This window comes from Triturus cristatus, chromosome 9 (genome assembly GCF_964204655.1).
Source record: "Triturus cristatus chromosome 9, aTriCri1.1, whole genome shotgun sequence".
Classification (NCBI taxonomy): domain Eukaryota; kingdom Metazoa; phylum Chordata; class Amphibia; order Caudata; family Salamandridae; genus Triturus; species Triturus cristatus.
This window is the reverse complement of record NC_140592.1, coordinates 750922238-750947812: the sequence shown is the minus strand read 5'-3', so window position 1 is coordinate 750947812 and position 25575 is coordinate 750922238. Positions and strand designations below refer to the sequence as shown.

The window sequence follows — 25575 nt, the reverse complement described above, 5'->3', positions numbered from 1 at the left end:
CATCAATAACAGCTGGATTTTCCATGTTTTCTGAGAATTTGCCAGGGCAGGGCCTCTGTGTAAAGAAGGAGCAAATCTATTTTATGCACCTGGATAGTTTGGTTGTGTGTGTGAGATTCTGGGGAGGATGTGGTAATTATAGTATGTTTTTTAATATGCCCAGGAAAGAACAGTAAATTAGAGATAAGGTGCTTCATAACGAAGGCCTATGTATTTTGGAAGGTCATAATGCACCTGCCATTTAGTTAGACCTTCTCTGGGTTCCGTTTGTCAGAATGAGACATATCAAGTGTAGTTGGAGTTTGCATGCCCGATTTCCTAATGTTTTCCCTCTTTTCGACTCTTATTTGTACCCAAACCATCAGTCTCATGGGGTTTAGGATTAGGGCCTAAATGTACGATTTCCTCCCTGTGATATGAGGTATCTGTATCACATGGGTCCTCCCCAATTGCCGCACTCTGTTTCTTTCCGTGCTGTCTGGTGCTCTGCGATAGAATGTGAGAAACATGGCACTTGCAGGAGTGTTACTTGTGTGTTAGGCAATAATTGAGGCTCACCGAACTCAATATACAGCAAATTCAACTGCTCCCATCCTGATCTGCATTTCTATTCCTACATTACTAGCATGTTTTCTATATGTATACAAAGTGCAATATTTGCAGTATATGCAGAATACTGGAACCCTTTTTAAATATAACTATTTTATAAGTAATTTTTTTAAAGAAAAAATATTCAGATGAGACTATGTTCTGTCATTTTTTAAATGAAAGCCAGTTACCTAAATCAGTCATTATACAGTATTTTAAAATGAAAACACCACGGCACAAATACAATTTAAATGAAGAAATAAAGCTGTTGTTTCAATGCTTAGTCTTCAATCCAAGTGAAAACTGTCCCTGCCACATTTTAAATTCTCCCATCATGCAAAACACGGCCAGGTTGATTTTGAACGTCAGATAGAGAAAAGAAATATAAAACCCAAACCAAGATTTTGTTCCTGATTCAAAATCATTAATAAACACAGTGAAAACAGCCATGATACAGAAATTGGATTGCAATTATTTTATTCCAAGTCCATTTTTCGATTTTCTATGAAAATTGTAAATGGTCAGATAGAGAAGCAACTTCCTCCCCAGTCCTCAGAGGTGAGAATTCTGTAGCAACGTGCAAGTACAGTAATTGAATTAAATTTAAACATATGATGCTGGGGCGGGATCCCCAAGTGCCTCCCCCATGTGGATTCCTGCAGGACGATCGCCCAGAGCGCAATCTTATAGCAGGAATCCCCACTTGACACCAGGGATTGGATGCATTTCATGGGAGGAGCCCCCCTTCCCGTTCCCCGGCATGGGATTCAGCTCCCAATACGAGTATGAGGAGTTGGTATCTTTTAACAGAATTTTGTAATTTGGTTTTGTTGTGTTTCCGATGATTATTCCCTTTTTTGAACAAATCTCCAAGATATGCCTCCCCAATGAGCCTTCCGTGACAAAATGGGTATACCTTTCCGGCATAGCTAAAGGTCGCTAGATTTGGATTGAATGATGGAACAGCGAGATCACATAGAAGATAAAAGAAGAACAAGTATTCCCCAGTCAGGACTCAAATCAGTAACCTTCCAGTTGGTCTAATGCTTTCTTTGAGTCCTTGTGAAGAAATTCAGTTTGTGTCTTTTGCTGGAATATTGTTCAGTATTTCCCCCCTTGTTGTCCCCTGGCGTGGCAAATATTTGTTATTTAGTTGTTTTCCATTTACTCTTTAATTGTGTGGCTCTTATGGTTTGCTGCATTGGAAATCTAACATTCTCAATTATTTTCTCTCTCTGCAGTGCAACACGGGTTTCTGAATATGCTCTCGGTAGGAGCGGCCTGCTATGGATTTGTGTGTGGCAGAGAAGAAGTTCAGTTTTTATTGTATTTTTAGTATGTGTGTACTGTGTGTTGGTAGTTTTTTTTGTTTATATTTTGCTCCTTGCCGTGTACGTTTTTGAGACTGTGGTGGTGTTAGTTCCTGGATCTGCTTCTGTATCTGCCTACTTTTTGTTGCAAGTGAGTCACTTGTGTGTACAGTTTGTTTTATAATTGGTATTGCTGTCATTTCACAAACGCCTTTTCGGTATGAAATTATACAAAGATACCGAGGTACTCATAAAAGAAGTCCGACAAATCAAGTCCACAAAGTAGGGGTGTCAAAAATTCAGTCCACAAGGATTTAATTACATAAATGTGCAGTGAATTCAATGATCCTTGTGAATATGTCATCAAAACAAAAGTCACTAAAAGATAATACAGTGTAATTATGTTACCCAAGTAAAGGAAAAGAGAAAAATACACTGCCATACCAGAATAACACAATAAAAGTTCAAGGGACCGTGGTCAGAAGATAGCGTCTGAGAGATACCGACCCACAAAGATTGTAGTCCAAAACATCATATATAAGGTGGCATATTAGCTAACCCGAGACAAGAGACCAGGGGGACAATGTCACCAACATTGTATCAAACCTCCAAAACGTGCACATGCCGAAAACTGTAAAGAAATCATTAATAAGCCACAAATTTAAAAATAGTGATTGGTCATGCTGGTGGATAAATCTTACCACGCAATGTGATGTATGTGGTAAATCCCATATTAAAAATCCTCAGATTATCAGTTCATCAGGTATATTAGAGAACTTAATTTAAAAATGAAAAGTGATCAATATAATTCCTTTCCAAAATATGAAAAGACCAAATGCAAAGTGCAAGAGGGAGACTTACTAGTGTACGCTAGGGTGTAACTATGCTTGTAATATAGAGTCAAAACGATCTCCAATGTCAAAAGCTTTTCTCCATTAAGTATACTGAGACAACGAGATCGATAATTGTGGGCGTGTAGTCCAGGAGTCCATAGTAAGTTCCCACCTATGGCCCTGCATATACAAGCCACTGAGTCAGTCCGAGTCAAAGGCAGTACAGTCATAACATAAAACAAGTCTGAATCCTACCCATACACGATTCATTCCATGGTTAGTAACGCAAATGATACATCAAAATGAGACACCATCAGTCCTCATGTTTAAAGGCGTGTACAGGAAATAAGCAAAGGACTAGCAATATAACTATATAAAGTATCCCCAAGATGTTCGGCCATCTTGTGACAGTGTTATGAAGCTCCATGTTTCAAACTATGTCTACGGGTATTATTTTATATATATACATATATATGGCCTGGAAAGAAGAGAACAATCCTTACATGGATAAGGCTGTGCTTTGGTGTCGCTTTATAGACGACCTATTCATCTTGTGGGATGGGGAAATAACAGAACTGGAGGAGTTCATAATGAGACTGCATAATAATGAGGTGAAAATCATGTTTACAGCACTGATGAGTAAGACACATTGTGAATTTTTGGATGTGAATCTGGATGCGCAATATGGAGATTTGGTCTCAACCATCCATAGAAGAGCCACGGCTACCAACTCTAGTCTACATGCCAATTATAGACACCCAACAGCATTGAAGTGGAGTATTCCGTACAGTCAAATGCTACGAGCGAAAAGAATCTGCTCAACAGAGGAACAACTAACAAAAGAACTAAAGGGAATGACAGAACGATCCATTCAGCGGGGTTACCCGAGAAATGTGTTACGGGATGCTCAAGAAAGAATTAGTAAAAAGACAAAAGCAGAAGTACTCTATCGAACAGAAGGAGATAAAAAAGAAAAAGAAAAAAGAAAAACAGAGGGACCTTTAAGTACAACTCAGCACAAACAAAGATAAAGAACTTATTAAAGAAAAATTGGAGTATACTGCGAAAAGAAAATCTAATCATAGATGTGGTGGACCAAAACCCCCGAATAACTTATCACTGGGAGATCTTTTAACAAGGAGTCATTTGGAAGTAACCAAGGAAAATAGCTGGGTAACAAGCAGCATAAAAGGTTTCACAAAATGTAGTTCGTGTAGAGCTTGTCAATTTGGGATCGATCAAAATATGTTTAAAACATTAGGTGGGGAGAGAACGATCCAAGGAAGAATTACTTGTGAGACAGAATTCGTAGTTTATGTACTCAAATATAATTGCAATAAATACTACTTGGGCAGCACCATCAACAAACTTAAACTACGAATATTACAACATATAAGGGCTATCAAAAATGGAGTTATGAGTTACCTAATGGCAAATAATTTCGAAAAAGCGCATAAACGCTCCCTGAAAGTTTTTAGTTATTTTAGATTAAAAAATATAGCGAAAAACAGTAGTGGAGGGAACAGGGAGCAGGAACTGAGAAGAGCAGAATCGAAATTAATAATTATGATGGGCAAAGAAATTCCTGCAGGACAAAACACAGATGCAGAATTACATGTACACTTGTAACCATCGAGGATAGCCCTTTCCTAATCAGTCATGCGACTCACATTAAGAAACTAGAAGAAGAGAAAAATGAAGAGCATAGAAAAAGAACTCTCTACCCCTGGGCAAACAATCAAACTCAAAGAGAATCATAATACACAATTTTTTTAAATATAGAATCTGAAAAAGTTGTGAAAACTCCACAACTGTGATAGACAATGATACTTTGTAAAAATGAAATACTTACCTACAGGGTTTGGTAGACTAAAGGACATGGGGAAAATGATATATTATAGCAAGAGAAGGATACAACAAAAGGAATACACATGTTCACAATGGTTGCCAGACACACACACCCACGCATCAAGACTGTACAAAATCATTCAGATACAGGGCGACCTAGCCATCTTTGCACTCTTCCTGACAACAGCACCCTCATTTTCATCCATGCAACCACCTGGAGCACTGCTTTCAGATAGCCCTTTGCGTCCAGTTCTTCAAGAGTTACCCAACATTTTCACAACTCTTCGCTAGAATTACTCTATTAAGATCCCAAATTCTTGCTTCTTCTGTTTTCACTGCATTGGTATACAGCTTTAAAACTCTCATAGCCTTACAAAACGTGGTGTGTCCCATTTATCCACGGTATTCTTTTTCTTAAATGAGTCTTCCACACAGAAGCTGGTTCCTTTGGTTCCTTGCTTTGCATTAAACTACTTCTTGCAAACCACCAGTCTCTATGCTTGCTTTCTTCTCCAGGCCTCCTCTGGGTTCTTTCCAATATCTATATCAATCATCCACACAGGACAGAACACAGTATTTAGCCTACTGACCCTGTTCATCTCCAAAGACAAGGCCCCCATGGTGGAATAAGATATTTATGCTCTTCAAAAACTCTCTCCAATTCTTCACACTGGACTGGGCAATTTGTAAGGCCTCCTTCAGTACTCGGTTTAACCTCTATATCTTGCCACTAACTGGAGGATAGTAAATGGCACCCTTAGAAGAAGAGACAAGTACCCTCTAGACCTGTATTAATTCAATTCTGCTGATACATGCTGTTGGTACTGTCCCATTTATGATGGAATATTGACAAGTGAGATTTTCATAAGATACATTTTATGATATCTTCTTTCCATATATTTGTTTTACCAAGTTTTCTATTATTCCTTATACACTATCTGAAAAACAGCATATTAATATGAACAGTCTACACATACATTTAAAAATTCTTTCTATGTATTGTGACACAATTAATGACACGTTTCTTTGATTTTGTTAAAAGCACAATAGTACCTTCCAAGATAGACCAACTACCTTCATACCCAAGCCTGTCATTATATCTTTCATTCACACTGCAGAACTAGCATACTCAACATTCATACAAGTGTCCCAGTAATCTATACATCAAAATGAGCCTTAGCAGATATACAGCATGTGATGTTATCCACTGCGGTGTTGTGGGCTGGGATCTGTTTTCCAGCAAGATGTCAACGCACGTTTCGGTGTGGGCATATAATTTCCCTGTCACCTTCTTCACCTTCTTCAGGACCACACAACAATATTTAAGTCACTTGCAGAGGTAGGTATGATGGGAAGAGTTATGATGGCTATGGGGACATCCCTAATCCTAGGGTGCACTGGTCCTTAAAAAATATATATGGATCCAGAGGCATAGTCTCATTTAATGATGAGCAAATATCTTTAGATGAGTCTCTACATTTGAGTTCCTTTATCAGAGGTTGGCTAAGTGACTGTTACGTCTGTAGGGCTGCCATCCGCCTGGCGATTCAAATAAACGTTTTTGTTTCTTGGTTAACAGAAATCAATGTCCCAATACAAGACTGCAATAGGAGTTCCTTTCGTTTCGGTGGGAAGGCCTGCGAAAGATGTGTCGATGTTTGTTTCCCCATGCACCCAGACCTACAAATATTTGTTTAGGGGATTGCCTTCTTACACGTGGTAGATGGCACCCTTCTTATGAGTTCTTCCACTTTTAGACAGAAACTCTTCCATCTCCAGATATACTAGCTGGACTCCACAGTCAGTAGGAAATGTGTGTGTAAGTCCTTCTCTTCAGAAAATCTCATTACATTTTTGTAACTGTCCTTATCCCTACATTATTAGTGATATTTATCTCAGGCCATCTGGGAAACATGTCAATAAGAACAATAGCAATATTGGCTTAACCACCACACGGTGATCCTATGATGTCGAATACCGCATTTCCCAAAGCTTGTCCGGTAATCTCCCCCCAATCATAGACTGTTCCCTGGGGTTGTGTAGTTCATCACTGTAACAGCATTGAATACAGCCTCTTCCAATACATTCCGTTTGTACATCTGATCAAGGCCACCAGAAACATAACCATAACCACAGTCTTTTTTTGGTTTTGCAAATCCCACACGGCCTTGGTGGGAATTATCAATCAGAATGGACCTAATACTGGTGGGTGGCAACAACCTGGAGCCTCTATAAATCAACCACTCATCCTTAACAAGCAAGCAGTTTCTGCACTCTGTACTTACTACATGAGATCTTACAGTCAGTTTCAACCTGTCCTGATGTGCTCAGCAAGTTTGTCCTTATTTTTCCACTCTTTCTCACTGACAATCTCTCCTACAATTTAAAAAACCCTGAGTTCCTCAAATAATACACACATTCAAACACAGGCTCTGCCACATTACATTGCACTAAATTATAGAGACAGTCAGCTATACAATTGGTTGCACCTGCGGTGTTGTGGGCTGGGATCTGTTTTCCAGCAAGTGGTCAACGCACGTTTCGGTGTGGGCATATCATTTGCCTGTCACCTTCTTCACCTTCTTCAGGACCACACAACAATATTTAAGTCACTTGCAGAGGTAGGTATGATGGGAAGAGTTATGATGGCTATGGGGACATCCCTAATCCTAGGGTGCACTGGTCCTTAAAAAATATATATGGATGCAGAGTCATAGCCTCATTTAATGATGAGCAAATATCTTTAGATGAGTCTCTACATTTGAGTTCCTTTATCAGAGGTTGGCTAAGTGACTGTTACGTCTGTAGGGCTGCCATCCGCCTGGCGATTCAAATAAACGTTTTTGTTTCTTGGTTAACAGAAATCAATGTCCCAATACAAGACTGCAATAGGAGTTCCTTTCGTTTCGGTGGGAAGGCCTGCGAAAGATGTGTCGATGTTTGTTTCCCCATGCACCCAGACCTACAAATATTTGTTTAGGGGATTGCCTACTTACACGTGGTAGATGGCACCCTTCTTATGAGTTCTTCCACTTTTAGACAGAAACTCTTCCATCTCCAGATATACTAGCTGGACTCCACAGTCAGTAGGAAATGTGTGTGTAAGTCCTTCTCTTCAGAAAATCTCATTATATTTTTCTAACTGTCCTTATCCCTACATTATTAGTGATATTTATCTCAGGCCATCTGGGAAACATGTCAATAAGAGCAATAGCAATATTGGCTTAACCACCACACGGTGATCCTATGATGTCGAATACCGCATTTCCCAAAGCTTGTCCGGTAATCTCCCCCCAATCATAGACTGTTTCCTGGAGTTGTGTAGTTCACCACTGTTACAGCATTGAATACAGTCTCTTCCAATACATTCCGTTTGTACATCTGATCAAGGCCACCAGAAACATAACCATAACCACAGTCTTTTTTTGGTTTTGAAAATCCCACACGGCCTTGGTGGGAATTATCAATCAGAATGGACCGAATACTGGTGGGTGGCAACAACCTGGAGCCTCTATAAATCAACCACTCATCCTTAACAAGCAAGCATTTTCAGCACTCTGTACTTACTACATGAGATCTTACAGTCAGTTTCAACCTGTCCTGATGTGCTCTGCAAGTTTGTCCTTCTTTTTCCACTCTCTCACTGACAATCTCCCCTACAATTTAAAAAACCCTGAGTTCCTCAAATAATACACAAATTCATACACAGGCTCTGCCACATTACATTGCACTAAATTATAGAGACAGTCAGCTATACAATTGGTTGCACCTGAAATATACTCAAAATTGAAGTCACATTCTTGTAGTGCAATGCGCCTTTTACATACCCTGCTAAAATGACCTTCATGATAAATACCTCATTGAAGGGTTTATAATCTGTCCTTATTACAAAAACGTTCCCCACAAGAATGTCTTTCATTATTTAAAAGCCCAAAAAGTGCGCCAAGACCGCCTTTTAATTACAGTATTTCAACTCTAGACCTTTCAGAGCTCTTGAAAAAAACACAATAGACTTTTCTGATTCAACCTAATCTTGTTTCATTACTGCACCAACTCCCTTCAAGCTGGCATCAGTAACATAGCAGTCTTGGCTTCGGGGTCAAAACTCTGGAGACAATTCCGCTAAACATCTATTGAAATCCAAGAACTCTTCGTGATTCACGGAAGACCATCTATATTCTACTTCTTTTTTTCAATAAACTCATCTTCTTAGATTGATTTGTAAGGCCAGGCACAACGTTGTTATAGTATTATGCTATCCTAAAAAATCTCATCAGTTCTCTCTAGTTTACTGGAGCTGACATATCACAAACCAAATTGATAAGCTCATCTTGAAGTCTTACACTTTCAACTGATATTGTGTGGCCTAAATATGTCATTTCTCTCTTACTAAATTTACATTTTTCATGCTTTATTGTGAAATTACTATCTCTCAATCTATTAAAAATCTGCCTAACACACTCTTTATGTTCTGCCATCTCAATGATCAATGACATAATCCCACTAACATCACCCATCAATACTTTTTCCATCACACACCGAAAAACTGATGCTGCCGATATTAAACCAAATATTGCCCGTAAATATCTAATTACACTGAATCGTGAGACATGGGTCATCAGATTTTTTGACCCCATATTCAACCTGATGATATGCCGAGATTAAGTCTAGGGTAGTGAAGATTTTCACATCCTTAAGTAATGACAACTCCGAAATGTTCGGAATGGGATATCAATCCACCACTACAGAATTTATGGGCTTGATTCACAAACTACATTTTGTAGCACATAACTTAGTGCTACATTAGTACAACCTACTTACAACAAAATGCAGTTCCCAAACCTACGTATATATCTCCACTTCCCCTATCTTTTTTGTAAGGAGATCCTCACACATGTAAGTTTGCTACTTAGGGCCTCATTTGGATGTCGGCGTAAAGCCTCTTACCAGAGGTGAGAGGCTTTTCGACCGACATCTAAGGTTTGACTTCTGACCGCCTAATAACAATGTAGGCGGTCAGAAATCAAACCGGCCTGTCATTCCGGCTAGGTTTTGACAGGCTCAAGGAGCCCGTCGGAACTGGCCCATTGGAACTAGCACGTAATCTCTTAAGGACGACATTTCCACCATCAGGATTACAATGCTGGTGTCCCACAGGCTTTTCATGTCAGGCTTTCCAACAGAAAAAGCATGTCGGAAAGCAACTTTGGGGGCCTCTAGCAGGGCCCCCATGCCTCCACGGTCTCTGATTGGGGGTCACCTATGGTGCCCCCTGTAAATCCCTGCACCGTGGGGTGCCTGCTACACAGTGCAGGGATTTACACAAACTCCCATTTCTCTATGGGAGCTTGTGCTGCGGGTGGACACTGCCCACATCACAAGCTCCCATAGAGAAATTGAAGTTTGCGACCGCAACATGTGCAGTCGCATTGTAATTAGGTGGCCAGGACCGCTGACCTATGGTCGGTCGGTTCCAACACCGAAACGGTGTCGTCCGCCTGACATCGTAATAAGGCCCTTAGTAGTAAATGTGGGAGAAGCAGAGGTAGTGGATGGAAAAGGAGGCCCAGTTACTACTAAATGGGAGGGGGTTTTGTGATGAGTAAGGAGGAGTTAAGGAAGGGTCAGAGAGGGGTTTAGGGAAGGGTGCGCATCCACCCATAAAAGAGTAAGCACATTCCTATTCAAAAACTGTATCGATAAAGGTGCGACAGCCAAAAAAGACCCAAAACAGTAGTAAATATACCCCAGTTTAGAGAAGGAGTAAGTCCACAGCCACACATGATCAACCACTGGTACTACAACATCCCCTCACAGAAAATAATGGAAGTAGTGACTTAAAATAAAACCCTATAGGAAAAATGTTAAATTGCTCAAATTAGTTAATAATATAAATTAATCTAATGTCTAAAAAAATCCAAAAATAAAACATTCCCAATTTTATTGTAAAAATATCATAACTTTTTTAATTTAAAACACTGGTTAATCGTGAATAACCAAAAGTAGTAAATGTATTTATAAGTGTTTGAGTAAACTTACACATACAACTTCGGATCAAGTCTAGCTTCGCCATTGGGTTTGTGGCTACTCTGCTCGGGTACCAACCAGTGGCCTCAAATTCCTCAGATTTCATTTTTAAAATTTCTCTAAGTCTGCCAGCATCAATTGCATTATGATGAATGGAACTCCTCAAATTTATCTTGTCTTTGGGTAGTCCCTACTTTTACAAAGTTCCTGTATATGTCACCTTTCAGACATTCTAATTTTTCTGAAAATACTTCTACGTGTGTAGCCACATTAAGGAATACTTGCAGGGGGGGGGGGGGGGGGGGGTAGAGAGCCCAGAGCAAGATGGCCGCACCTTAGTACTGCTCTGCTGGTCGTGACCATTATCCACCGAATATCCTGCATTCCTGGCGCCATCCATGGCTGCAATCTACATATCTTGACTCCTGAACTGCAGGCGCACACTTTAGAGCCGCTGATTTCACTGCTTGTCGCCTCTAGCCGCACTGTTGCTGCGAGACCTTGTTTATCGCAAGATGGCGGCCAGGAGGAAACTGGCCGTTAACTTCTCCTGCGGACACACTCTCCTATCCTGATACTGCTACCGGAGTTCACGCGGCTATCTGATGCTTCGATTCTGCCTGTCTGCTGGTCTGTTGTGGGCGCGCTGGGTAACGGATGGGCTCTGTGCTTGTCTCCGCATCAGGACGGATGGCCGCCATTTCGTGAACCGGCATATCGAGGTGAGGTGACAGCGCTGCGGCCTCTGCCTGTTCCCGCGGCTGCTGGGACTGGGACACGTTAGGGGAGCTGAGTGAGACGGACTCCCATACAGCGTGTCTGCACATAGTACCGGTCGCACGCTCCCAGCTGATATAATACTGCTCCCTGTGCGACCCTGAGTCTCTCCTGCATTTTATGGCCTGCGCACTGACTGCTTGTCGTTTTCCCACGTCGTGGCCTCTGCTCTGGCGGCCCGGCGCGTTTGCTATAGATGACAATGCCTATCCAGCTTGCAACGGATCGCTGCCTAACGTGTACTTACCGCGCCCTCAAGTAAGCAGCGAAACGCAGTGACTACACGTTTTCAGGGAGTGGATGGTGAATTGAGCACGGAGGGGTTGCCTGACTAGCTGTGTAATTACCTGATTGACCAGGGGCACCGGATCCCTTTGGTTGAATCGCGGCCTCTTTGCCTCTACAGACTCCTCCAATATGACCTAGCGCGGTGACTGTGTGGTGTGCGGCTAGGTTGGATCATCGCTGGTTGCTCCCTCCTGCTTTCGCGCCTTCGGGCCTGGTGGCCTTGGGATCGCCTTGTCGTCTGCTTCCTCTGCTGGTTCCCATCTTGTCCCTGTGCCATCTGTCGCTGCTCTACATAACATCCATCGCCTGTGAATCCCGCCACTGTGCCCTCGTGTGTGCTGCTGCATGGAGATTCTATGCTGTGCTTTGTGGGGTCCCCTGTGCACATTCTATGATCACTGCACTGAGTGCTGCACACCTCACTGAACGGCAAAGTGCAGAGGTGCCTCCCCTGTGCTGCTGTTTGTCGCATACTCACCTGTGCCTGTCTGGGTGAAAGTGGGGCGCCTCAGTGCATAACTGCTGTGTCTTTGGTACTGAGAGAATCCCCACTGTGGGGTGTGCTGCACTTCATTAAGGGCTCTGCCATACTCTGCGGCTTGCACCTGGAAAATCTGCTTGTGCTGGTGTGGAGACTAGCGTGAAAGCAGGGCTGTACGCGTCTCTATAGACTTCCTCTTTGGCATACTCCGGGCGGTGGACTACAATCTGCTCCAGTATACGGCCAAACATGGGCAGAACCGACAAACACTAGCGCACAAAATCCCAATCCCCGAACGCCTCGGATACTGACCCTGATCCTGAAGTAGGATCGACTGCAAAACTAGAACGCCTGATGTTGAGCATGCAGCAAAGCTTGCTGTCTATCGATGCGAAGATCGATCACCTCAATTTGCACATGGACACTATGGTGGCTAAGATGGACAAACATGACACGCAGATTGTGGAGGCTGAGCAACGCATCTCGACTATGGAGGATCGTGTGGAGGTTGTCAGCGCATCATGTGCCAGCATGGAGAAGTCATTGGAGGTGATACCGGTGAAAAATTAGGACATTGAGGCCCGCTCCCGAAGGAAAAATCTTCGCATAACCGGCATTTCAGAATCCACCAACACCGGAACCATGGAATCCTACGTTGAGACGCTGCTTGTGGCCCTCCTGGGAGCATAGCATTTTTCTAACGTGCTCATAGTGGAAAGGGCCCACCGCTCTTTGGCTGCTCGCCCTGTACCAGGGGCACCGCCCCGTCCCATTATAGCCAGACTGCTGAATTATCGTGATCGGGACACGGCGCTCTGTCTGGCGAGAGAAAAAGGCAGTCTGACCTGTCAAGGAATGAAAGTGGAACTGTTTCCTGATTTCATCGTTGCTGTACAACAGGCGCGCTGAGAATTTCAAGTTGTCAAAAAGAAGCTACAAAATCTACATATTCAATATGCGAAGCTATACCCCGCCCGCCTGCGGATTCAGCATGCAGGCAAGGCACGTATTTTTACAACGCCCAAAGAAGCACTTCAATATATCCGGCGGATTGAACGGCAGGAGTCAACGCGGTAGAAGGGTGCAGACTCCGACACGGAGGGTTGTACACGTGAGGATAGCACTGTCTGTTGAACTTAGTTGGGGTATCGTTCATGGTTTACAGTGCTTGCTTATTATTGGTCCAGCTATTTTTGCTACCTTTGGCAGTTGTTCATCTATGACAGCTCTTTTTTAAATCTCCTAATATATTATGACTGGTATATGCAAGCTATACATTGCTCGAGCTTCCTAAAAAGTTAGATACACGTCCTATAAGTTGGGCTGCATGCAGCTTTACGTGCTGGAGCTTGCTAAATGTTATTTCTAATGGATGGTTAGCCTGTTTCTTTCTGTCCTGACCCACCCTGTTTAACAAGGGCTGATGACTACTGGTGCCCCACAATATGGGAATTCCCCACACTGTTATTCCTTCTGTTCGGGCGCTCTTGGGTGCCTTTGCAGTGTTTTTTTTTCTTTTTTTTTTCTATTCAATGACTACATGATGCAACTGTTTAACTGCTGTTCTGTTCTGAGGGGGGTACACACAGCAGGGTTCTAATGCTGAAGTGGGTGGGGGGACTAGTTGGGGAACTCTACTTCTTTGTGATCGCATTGGTTATATCCTATTGGCGGACCTTGGCTTACACAAAATTCAGTTTTAGGCAGCAACACAGGTTTAATCAGCAACATCAATAGACATGGCTGAGCCCAAGATATCTACAATTTCGTGGATACGTTGGAATGTTCGAGGGCTTAGCAATTCTAAAAAAGTGCGGCAAGTGCTCTCGAATCTGGATCGTCATCATATCCAGATCACCTCTTGCAGGAGACTCATCTCACCAAGCGGGCGGTTTCCACTATAGCCACTAGATGGGTGGGGGTACGGCTAGCTGCTTCTTACTCTTCTTATGCGTGGGGAGTTATGGCTCTTATTAAGAAGGGTGTCCCTTTTGTGCCAATACACGTAGAGGATGAGGGTGGAAGATATATAATAGTGCAGGGAACATTATATGGTACGAAATTGGTTATCGTGAATTTATATGGGCCAATATTTATGACCCTGCATTTTATGATATACTTTGGGGCAAGCTCTACAAACTGCCTCCTTCGAATCTTATTTGTGGGGGTGATTTTAATGTAGTTTTAGATCCAGTACTGGATAGAGTATCTACAGCCGATCCTCCCCCCAAGAGAGCTGCTGCGTTGGTGCATGATGGTGTGTTGACTCTGGGGCTTACAGATATTTGGAGATTGAGACACCCTAGCTCCCGAGAGGGTACATGTCACTCATATGCACGTCAAGCATAGTCCCGCATAGACTATTGGCTGGTCACACAAGACGTCAGTACATGGACTGTACAGGTTAAACATTTACCTAGAACGCTATCAGACCATTCCCCGGTATTCCTCAGCATGACAATACCATCTTATATCCCCTCCCAGTTTCAATGGCGACTGCAGTCGTCCTTCCTACTAGACCAGGTTTTCTGTGAAGGAATTCGGGAAGCCATCTCTGACTACTTTTCACATAATACTGGGTCTTTTCAAACTGTGGCGACGCTCTGGGAGGCTTTTAAAGTGACCATTCGGGGGGCCTGTAAAAGTCTTCAGGCTGGGGTGCTGAATATACTGCGTGGCACTATGGCTGCACTTGAACGAGAACTGTGTGATCTAGCGCACCGGTATGGCGCACAGGCAGACCCTGCTACATTGTCTCTTATCAAAACAAAAATTACAGAATACAATGGAGTGGCTGATACTATGGTGAAAGTGGCAGGCCGGGCAGAGCACTGGCTAGCTGCATAATGGAGCCCCACAAGAAAGCTTGCCTAGTTGAAGCAGTCATTGCAAACAATACCACGCATTATGATACACCCAATATCCTTGCCACCTGCCCAATGGGAAATCGGCTGGTACCGATGGGCTACACGCAGAATTTTATAAAGAGTATATAGATTTATTGGCCCCTTGCCTCCTTCAGGTATATGAAGAGGCCTATGAGACTCAGTGTCTGCCACTGATCTTGCATGAGGCACTTGTGGTCACGTTATTAAAAGCAGAGAAGTCGCCGGATAGGTGTGATTCTTATCGGCCTTTATCATTAATAAATACGGATGTTAAAATTTTAGCGAAGGTTTTATCCACTAGATTGAAGTTACTCCTTCCCGTCATGGTGCTCCCTGATCAATCTGGGTTTGTCCCAACTCGCTCTACATCTCATAATTTACGAACACTCTCTGCCGTAATGCACATACTTGAGCCCACTCTACCAGCAGTTGCAGTGCTTCTAGACGCTGCAAAAGCCTTTGATACTATCTCCTGGTCATATATGTTTGCAATTCTACCTAGTATGGGTGTGCTATTTATTTTTACAAATTGGATCAAATTGCTCTATACCAATCCTGTAGCATGGGTAAGAGTCAATGGTCGGCTGTCGGAGGAATTTCATATACAGCGCGGCACACAGCAAGGGTGCCCGCTGTCGCCCTTGCTTTTTGCACTCATACTTGAACCACTGGCATGTATTTTGAGACAACGCTATGCACAGGCTGCATTACGATTTTTTCAGCGTCCTTTAGCTGTCTCCATGTATGCCGACGACATGGTGTTGTACGTTCGAGACCCCACTACGCACGTTGCACAACTCATTCGGAAATATATCCGGTTTTAATGGTTCTCAGGACTGGGAATCAATTGGTCTAAATCTGTCCTACTGCCTCTCACGGATAGCACTCACCAAATCGATCTGGACTACCCCTTGTCATGGTGCACTGACACAGTGGAATATTTAGGAATATGGCTCCATAGGGATCCGCAGGTTGTCATACAATCCAACTATGGCACGGCTGTCACGCGACTGGAGGGACAAGTAAGCCGCTGGCTTTAGCTGCCCCTGTCCTTTGCAGATCGTATAGCGCTAATGAAGATGATAATCCTTCCGCGCTTTTCTATACTTATTCTTAAATATCCCTGTACAGTTTACACGACATTTTTTTGCTACGCTACGATCCCTATTAATCACGCTGGCTTGGGGAGGTAAAAAACCTCAACTTAAATGGGAAACACTTACGCTTCCGTATGATCAAGGGGGGTTCACAGCACCAGACTTTCATCTCTACTATCTCTGCACGCAGGCACATTATGCCTATTACTGGCAGCAAGATCCAGCGTATATTCCACAAGTAGTGGTGGAGGCAGGCGCGGTACACCCAATAGCGCTTAAAGCCATGATAGTCAATAAGCACACAGTATTTGAGAAAGGGGAATTTGACACTGTACAAACCACGCCCAGGGCCTGGCACGAGCTAGGAAAATGGGTGCAGAGACTGCCATTATATGCACCCGGCATGCCATTATTACACCACTCAGATCTTTGTCACTGGGGAAACTGGCAAACTAAAGACCCTTAAAGACTTGGCTCTGATAACAATGGAGGATGTGTTTCCTGTGGGTCAATTTATAACGTCAGCGACTATAGCTACTTGAGGCACTGCCACCGCCATGCAGCCGTTTGCTTACACTAGGCTGCGCTCCGCTATGCGTGTGCTCTATCCACAATTTCCTGCAGAACCACCGGTGCTTGAGGCGCTGCAACTTATATACACTGCCACATCCAGAGCCAGGCTTGTCACAAGACTATGTCATGCATCACAGAAAGAAACGGTCTCAGTGGGCATGTCTGCACTAACTAAATGGAATGCCATATTGCCTGACCCGATTTCTGAAGAGGAGTGGTTTGGATGTTGCTGCCTGACGAGCCGGTTGAGAGCGAATGGCAACCTACGGTTGGTGCACTTTAAATATTTGCATCAACTGTATCATACTCCGTTACAGCTCTATAGGTGTGGGTAGCGGAAAGCTGACAATTGCAAGCGCTGTGGTGCCCCTGGTGCTGATTTTTATCATTTAGCTTGGGACTGCCCAAAGGTGTACGCGTACCGGAGGTCCGTTACACATATTCTATACCTGACGGTAGAGCTGCCCATTGCATGCACTCCACAGTTATGCCTCCTGGGTGCGGACGCTAATATTAATGCGTCACGGAGGCGGTTTGTGGTTATAGCATTGCTGTTGGCTAAACGTAGAGTCTCCATGGCCTGGGGGGGCAGACCTGCACCTACCACTACACTATGGTTGCAGGATATGGCATACTGTCAGGACCAGCTCAGGTGTTATGCAGAGGAATTGGCTACAACACCACGTGATATCTGGGGTCCACTTACTGCTTATCTGATAAAGGTGAATACTGTCTGACGCTCGGTACTTTTGCGAGAATGCTTTGCCCTGTACTCGAACAATGCACTTTAAATTACTGTCAAATCTACGTATGCATGTACTGACGAATTTTGTAATAGTCTGGCATGCCAAATGAGTTGTGAACCGTGTCTATGCCATACCAATGCTTTGATTTGTATGAATGTACTTTGTTTTTTTTACTTTTGAAAGTGTACAAATAAATATTTTTTAAAAAGGAATACTTGCAGACGTGAGTTTCACCATTCAACTTATCCAACAACAGTATAGGTGGATTATTGTTAGGGCATTTGATCGAATCTAAGGGCCCTATTTAGATCTCGGCAGATGGATTACTCCATCACAACAATGACAGATATCCAAACCTCCAAAATATAATAAATCCCACAGAATATAATTGGATTTATATTGTGGTGGACAGGATATCCGTCACCGTTGTGACAGAGTAACTTGTCCACAGAGATTAAAGTCAGGCCCTTAATCTCTGTGGTGAAACCAATTTATGATGCTCTCCCTCTTGGTGCAGACATATATATCTGTTGTCCCAATGATAGTCCTAAGCAAGTTGTGCCTGCAGGAGCACAATTTAAACATCATTGTGATAAGCTTGCCCCAATGTACTTTTAATTCTTTTGGTTATGTAACTGGCAGCATTTCTGTATTTTGTTCTTTGTTATGGATTGTGTTTTGTAAATTAATTTTTAACAGTGGCAAGTGGTAGAAGAATCCACATTACTTCAAGGATATTTTCACTAAAGAAGTGAAAAGCATGTTTTTCAGTGAAAATAAATATTAACTGGGAGGAAGGTTATGATCTAAGGTGAAGAGTTTCAATATAGAAATGGCACATTTCTCTGAGGCCATCACAATTTAGATGGCCTGTAACAGACACCGAACACTCTCGTTTACACCTTGAAGATGGTAGTTTTTTTGTCATATTGCATCAAAATATTTTCATCTGACAAAGGCAACTTCCCTAAATAATAATTTGTTTTTTAAAAGGTGCTAAATACTGCAGTCTTTGGCATTTCACTGCACTGTACAAAAAGTAGGTACTCACATTACTGAGGTTATTGCACTTTAGTTTATGGACTTTGGAAGGTTGAAAGCCTGAACTGATTCTAGTGGAACTCAAACACATAACTTGCTGGTGACACTAAACTGTAAGCAGTGAGGACTGAACTCCTTGAGTCATTTGGGCCTAAAGCAGAAATTATAATTCTACCCTCATCTTCTAACCATCACCTTTGAGGATTATGCTAGCACCTCACAGACTAAAAGCACAGCACTATTTAAGAGATTAGCACTTCGCTATACCGATCCCTATCATATATTAGCACTGTGACAAACGCATTCACTGCAGAAACACTAGATGACAATGACGTATCTTAAAAGAATAAAACAAATTGCAATAAATACCAATAAATGTGACGGATCCACTGAAATAGTAGATCCGCTTCTGCATGCCTTGATGACCACACCTCTCTCCCAGTAGACTACTAGCTCACCGCAGTTTCCTCCTCACCATATTTGCTAACTACCAACTTTGAAACCTTCCTTTTCGGAGATTCCAAAAACTGATCTTGGAGCCTGAGCCAGGTCGTGGGTCTTTCTGATCTGCTCTTGACTCTGCCGTAGCGAACTGCAAATGTGTAATACAACATCAAGCAGGAACCAGCTTTCAAGGCAGTCACAGTGGCAAATAATGAAGTGCGTGCATGTAACCAATAATCAGTCACAATTTTTTTAAAAAGGAACTAAATGCTGTAAATAAGTCATTGTGAGTCCGTAAAATAAAAAAGGTCTCCCGGCAGACAGAAAAAAGGTGTTTTTCAGACTGTCGGGAGACTTTTTAAAAACTTTTTTTGCAGCAAAAGTGGCACATATCGCAGACATTCCATCCGTAGCTGATTTTGCATTTATATAGCAAATAGCAAAATGCTGGATGCTCTACATTTTGTGAGTTTAACTAATGTATCATTAGAAGTAGAAATTCAGAAATATTATAGGACTGAAGTTTACTCCATAGAAGGTTCCAATCGGCTAGATCAAAAGCCAATTGGAGATCCACAAAACAGAAGAATAATTTGCTCACATTTGAGTTAGATCTTCCTTTTAGTGCCCATGACTTTAAATAATCAATAGTTAAATGATTTGGTCAGAAATCACCTTGTTCCCTTGGAATGTTGCCAGGATTGTGTTTTTGTGGATAGCCTTTATAGTGGCACCTAGCCAAGAAACTTGGATCTCACCTTCATTAATTACCCATTTAAGAAAGAGTCTTAGCTACGCTTGGGATTATGGTTGCTAGCACTTGTTTCTTATAATATTTGGTATATTGTCTTAGGGCGTTATTACCAGTACGGTGATCCACAGGACTGCCTCACTTGCGGTGGCGTTCGACCACCGCCACACTGTAGGCCCACCCGCAGTATTCTGAATGTGGTGGTCGGACCGCCACAGGACTGCTTTGTCCGCCGGAGATCCAGGATCCCACGGCAGTGGTGCGGCGGTCAGGCGCACTAACATGCAGGTGGTGCCGCTGCCGTACCGCAAAGCATATTAGGAGTTGCATGTCCACCGCCCTTTTAAGGGCGGTCAGCTCGCCATGAAATGTGTGGCAGAGAGGCAACTAAGGGGGCCCTAAAAGGGCCCCTTCTGCTCCTGGAGGTGCATGCAGGGGGGCACATGTTTTGCCCTCCCCTGGAATTGCACACCTGTTCCTGCACGGTGTGACATGCACAACATGGTGCATGCCACACCGTTATGGAACATGCTGCAGATGCACTCACTGTGGCAGTCTGCCTGTTAGGCCCTCCTATGAGCCTAACAGACCACTGACGTGAGACCACTGCGGCACCGCCCGCCAGACCTGGATTAAACTCGTAATCTGGCGGACGGGTGCGCCACAGCTTTGACGCCCTGTGGACGGCGCACTGGCAGCACCACAGGAGGACTATCAAACTCGGAATAAGGCCCTTAGTCAGGTAAAGAAGTCAATTCAATAAGTAAAAAACAATATTGTACAGTGGTACCGGGATGAAATTCTTTTTTTTGGCTCTGTTGGTATAAGAGAGCCACAGCCAACACATGTTTCACTCACTCTTGGCACTCATACCTTGGGCGTTTTCAATGCAGTGTTTAGGGTCCAACTAGTTAAACTGTGTGTTGTCAGTTGCTTTGTCTCAGATATCCTTAAAAATCCAAATGGTGTCTCTGTCTTGGTATTAATGCTTAATCCTTCAGAAAGGCCTTGTCTGGATGATTTTCCATGGTTCTGGCGGTCTGCTGGGCAAGATAATACATGTGTGGTCAGGATAGCGATCTTGTTTAGCTACAATACTTAAAGATAGATGGATTGATGGTTGATATTAAGATCCCATTTTTCCAGATCTCTCACCAATTTTGGAAACTAATATAAGGGTGCCAATTCCGATCCGTAAAAAAAATGTACCGACCGAATGGTATCCGTATTTTTTTACGTATGAATCGTACAAGTCCCGTACAAACGGCGAAGTACGATTCGTACGTGAAAAATACATACGAATGACCTCGGGAAAAGTATACGACACGTCCCCGGACAGTTTGAGTCGTAAAACTGAATTTCGAGCGCACAAGTCCGATCCGTACCGGCGTCCCGAATACACAAGCGTATGGAAAACATCCCGTACGGAGCGAACTGTGCACGACCCCTACCACGGGTGCACTTCGGCCCGGGGAACGAGTCGTATGGCCCCCCCCAGCCTCCCATCACTCCCGCGTACGTCCGCACCGTACCCCCAGCCCCCCGTATGTATGCACCGTACCCCCCGTATGTACGCACCGTACCCCCAGCCCCCCGTATGTACGCACCGTACTCCCAGCTCTATGCGCTGGGGGTACGGTGCGTACATACGGGGGGCTGGGGGTACGGTGCGAACATACGGGGGGCTGGGGCTACGGTGCGTACATACGGGGGGCTGGGGGTACGGTGCGTACATATGGAGGGCTGGGGGTACGGTGCGTACATATGGAGGGCTGGGGGTACGGTGCATACATACGGGGGGTACAGCGCGTACCGGGCCCCCTTATCCTCGTGCATCACGGCGTACTTAGCTTTTCCGGCACTTTGCTGTGGGTACGAATCGTACTTGCTGGTCCGTAAAACGCTGCCTGACTCCGTGCGGACGTCGCGTACGCGCTGTCCAGGATCGGAATTGTATGTATTTTTTAGCCGCACGGTGTTTTTTACGATTCGTACGGAAATGGAATTTCTGTACGAATGGTACTTGCTGGTTTGTACGGTGGAATTCCCGGGTATGAGTCGTACGGAGAAAACGCTCCGTACAACCATTTGTACCCGGGTTTTACAGGATCGGAATCGGCACCAAGGTGTTGGGCGATATGGTGTTTGCCCAAAATATCCAATAAAAAAATGTTGTGATACAAAAATATCATGTCAAGAATATCAGGAAGCCAAAAAGATCATCAATAGGAATATCAAAGGTAAGAATATCATTTTAAGTGTTGTTTTTAATACAGTTGTAAAAAAATTGATTTAGAAAATATCGTTGTATGTAATATTGTTTATAAATTATATTTTTTATTTAATTTACTGTAGTGCGTTTGATAATATACGTTTAATTTAATTGTGTTTTTAGGAAGATCATTTATTAATTATACATTTTTTTAAATGTAAATTTTTAGTTGCATTATTCTCTAAAAATAATGGATTTACAACATTTTTTAGCAACAGGATATTAGGTTTTTAGTGGATGGGGGTTTAAAACTGAATATTTTAATTTAAACGTAATGGCAATTGTTTTACTGGTATGGAAATTATTTTGTACATTTCTTAAATTTATTTTGTTACATTATTAATTGTAACGAATAATAGCTTACAATTATTTTGAAGTCAGCGACGGCGCCGGGGCCAAAGCCGCCGGCTCACTAGCACCCCCAGTCGGACCTGCGAGGCCCGAAGGCGCGCCGCCAGGCCTCGACGGCAGATAGAGAGTCCTCATAGCCACGAGGAAGTCTCGTATCTCACCAGGAGTCGCATGAGGCCCAGGGACCGGAGGGTGTGGGGCCGGATGCGTCTCCTGCGGCTCCGGCGGAGCTGCGCGGGTGGTGCCACCCGAACCCTCAGCCGAATCGCGCGACCGGCGAGGGGAGTCAGAAGAGCAATGTTGCTTCTTCGACTTCTTTGTACTGTGCCTCGACTTACCTGAATGCAAGGACTTCGAACCCGACGAGCGGTGATGACTTCGGCTCCGCAACCGGTCCCTCGACCTCCTCCTCAACCGGGACCTCGAGCAGCGCGGAGCCAACTGCCGGATATCGAGGAGCTTGCGGGACTGCTCCCGTCTAGCCTTCGAGGTCAAGGCCCGGCAGTCGGGGCACGATTTGTCATTATGGTCGGCCCCAAGCCAGTAGAGACACCGATGGTGGGGGTCGGTAACCGACATCAGTCAGTGACAGAGATCACATGGCTTGAACCCAGGCATCCCTACCAGCACTAGGAGTCGAAGTCGACTCGAAAAGGGAGACAAAAATTGCCAAAAAGTTAGTCAAAAATTGCCTAAGGGTACGCTCTTCCCGGATCTGCGCTTACTGGCGTGGAAAAACGAAGAACTGACGTCAGCGCACGAGGGCGGCGTCTAAGTACTCCGACGACGTCATCCCGGTGATCACGACGCCGACAACGGACGCGGAGTCGCAGACGACACCTACCGACGCACAAGGGTACTGCTGACGAAAAATCTTTCAGCATCCAGCCTGACGCCTGGGGATATTCTAAGGTAAGGAATCTAACTAACGTGTTTCTGTCAGATTAATAGCTTATAATTATTTTGAATATGTACTAATTATATTACACAAAAATATTATTTTAATGTAAATTAAAAGAAATATTAAAATCATAACATTGTTAAAATACAAATATATCAAAAAATGTAATTTAATAATGTGAATCAATTGTAAAAAATGTTTTTAATGTAAAATAGAAAAATCTTTAATCGAAAATACAATATTCTTACATTTAATTTTAAGTTGAAAATTGTCACTGTTTTTTTGATATATTTACTTTTTATGTTGACATTTATTTGAAACGTTTTTTTAATTTTTCATTAAATTATAAAAATATAAATAGGTGTTAAGTATGATGTATACATTTACATTTTGTATATGTATATGTTATTGGTTTATTTATGAAAAATGTGCTAACAAAAAAACAAAGGTTGAAAAGATTTTTAATGTTTAATACTTGTATAATTTCAGTTGTTGGGAATATATTTTCTAAATTTGAAAAAGGTATTAAAAAAATAAAATATATATATATATATATATATATATATATATATATATATATTTGTTTCTTTTAAAAATTGTTATGCTTTTTTCAATTTTTATGATTGTTAGTTTTGAACTAGGATATCAAATTTCAGGAATGAGAGTAAATTTGTTTAAAAATATATTAATTATTATGATAAAAAATTAATCTTATATGTAAACGTTTATGAATATATAGGTTTCTAATGTGGGTTAGTGTGTTTGTACATCATTTTTAGTTTGTTTTCTATCTAAAAAATGATGTCCGAGTAAGGAATACCGATTGTGTATATTACATTTTTATTGTGTACCGCCTTGCATAAAATGTTTTAGATTGCAGTGAGAATAGTAAACATCACCCCCTTTAGTGTCCAAAACCTTTCCCAAATTGCTATAGATTAGAGTAGGAATAGTACATTTTGCCCCTTTAGTGTCCAACATCTTCTTCAAATGGGTAGAGATGGGAGTGGGAAAAGTAAATGTCGCCCCTTTAGTTTCCAAAACCTACCCCAAACTGGTATAGATTGGAGTGAGAACAGTAGTGTCCAACACTTTCTTCAAAATATGTTACTTTTTAGTGGGAAAAGTATAAATTGAAGTGGGAATAATAAATGTCACTCCATAAGTATATGACACCTTCCCCAAATTGCTTTAGAAAGGAGTGGGAATAGTAAATATCACCCTTTTAGTGTCCAGCACCTTCCCCAAATTGGTTTGGATTAGAGTAGGAATAGTAAATGTCACCCCTTTAGTGTCCAACACCTTCCCCAAATCGATACAGATTGGAGTGGGAATAGTAATTGTCACTCCTTTACTGTCCAACACCTTCGTCAAATAGGTTTGGATTGGATTGGGAAAAGTAAATGTCACCCTTCTAGTGTCCAACAGCTTGCCTGAATTAGTTTAGACTTGAGTGGGAATAGTAAATGTCACCACTCTAGTGCTCAACAACATCCCCAAACTTGTTTAAATTGGGAGTGAAAATAGTAAATGTCACCCCTTTAGTCTTCAACAGTTTCTCAACAACGGTTTATGTAAGAGTGTTATTATTCAGTTTTATAATTTAAGGGTCTCATTACGAGTCTAGCAGTCCATGGACTGCCAGACCGGTGGTGGCGGTTTTCCGACCGTCCTATTACAATCAGGGCAGTCGAGATGCCCTGTGACCACCGCAACCGCCAGGGATCAGAGATCCCTGCCCGTGATACTGAGGTCTTGAGGCCGCAATATGCTTTGTGGGGCCGTGGCGGTGGCGGTCTTCCAACCGGTCTATCAATCAATCAATCATAGCACTTGTATAGCGCGCTACTCACCCGGAAGGGTCTCAATGCGCTAGGGGGAAGGGGGCCGCTACTGCTCGAACAGCCAGGTCTTGAGTTGTCTCCTGAAGGCGAGGTGGTCCTCGGTCAGCCGAAGGTGGATGGGGAGGGAGTTCCATGTCTTGGCCGCCAGGTAGGAGAAGGATCTGCCTCCGGCGGTGGCTCTTCGGATGCGTGGTACGGCGGCGAGGGAGAGGCTAGCGGATCGTAGCTGGCGGGTGGGCGTGTGGAAGGTCAGGCGGTCGTTGAGGTACTTGGGGCCCAGGTTGTGGAGAGACTTGTGTGCGTGGGTGAGGAGCCTAAACGTGATCCTCTTGTTGACGTGGAGCCAGTGCAGGTTCCTCAGGTGGCCGGAGATGTGGCTGCATCGAGGGATGTCCAGGATGAGTCGGGCGGAGGCGTTCTGGATGCGTTGTAGTCTTTTCTGTAGCTTGGCTGTGGTTCCGGCGTAGAGGGTGTTTCCGTAGTCCAGCCGGCTGGTGACGAGGGCCTGAGTGACC

At 43.2% G+C, this 25575-nt stretch overlaps 1 protein-coding gene across 1 annotated transcript in view; it reads right to left on the bottom strand.

Moving 5' to 3' along the window:
- The window catches only part of MAJIN (membrane anchored junction protein), a 381011-nt gene that overhangs the window by 245526 nt on the left and 109910 nt on the right, over positions 1-25575 (bottom strand). The gene's annotated exons all lie outside the window — the stretch shown is intronic.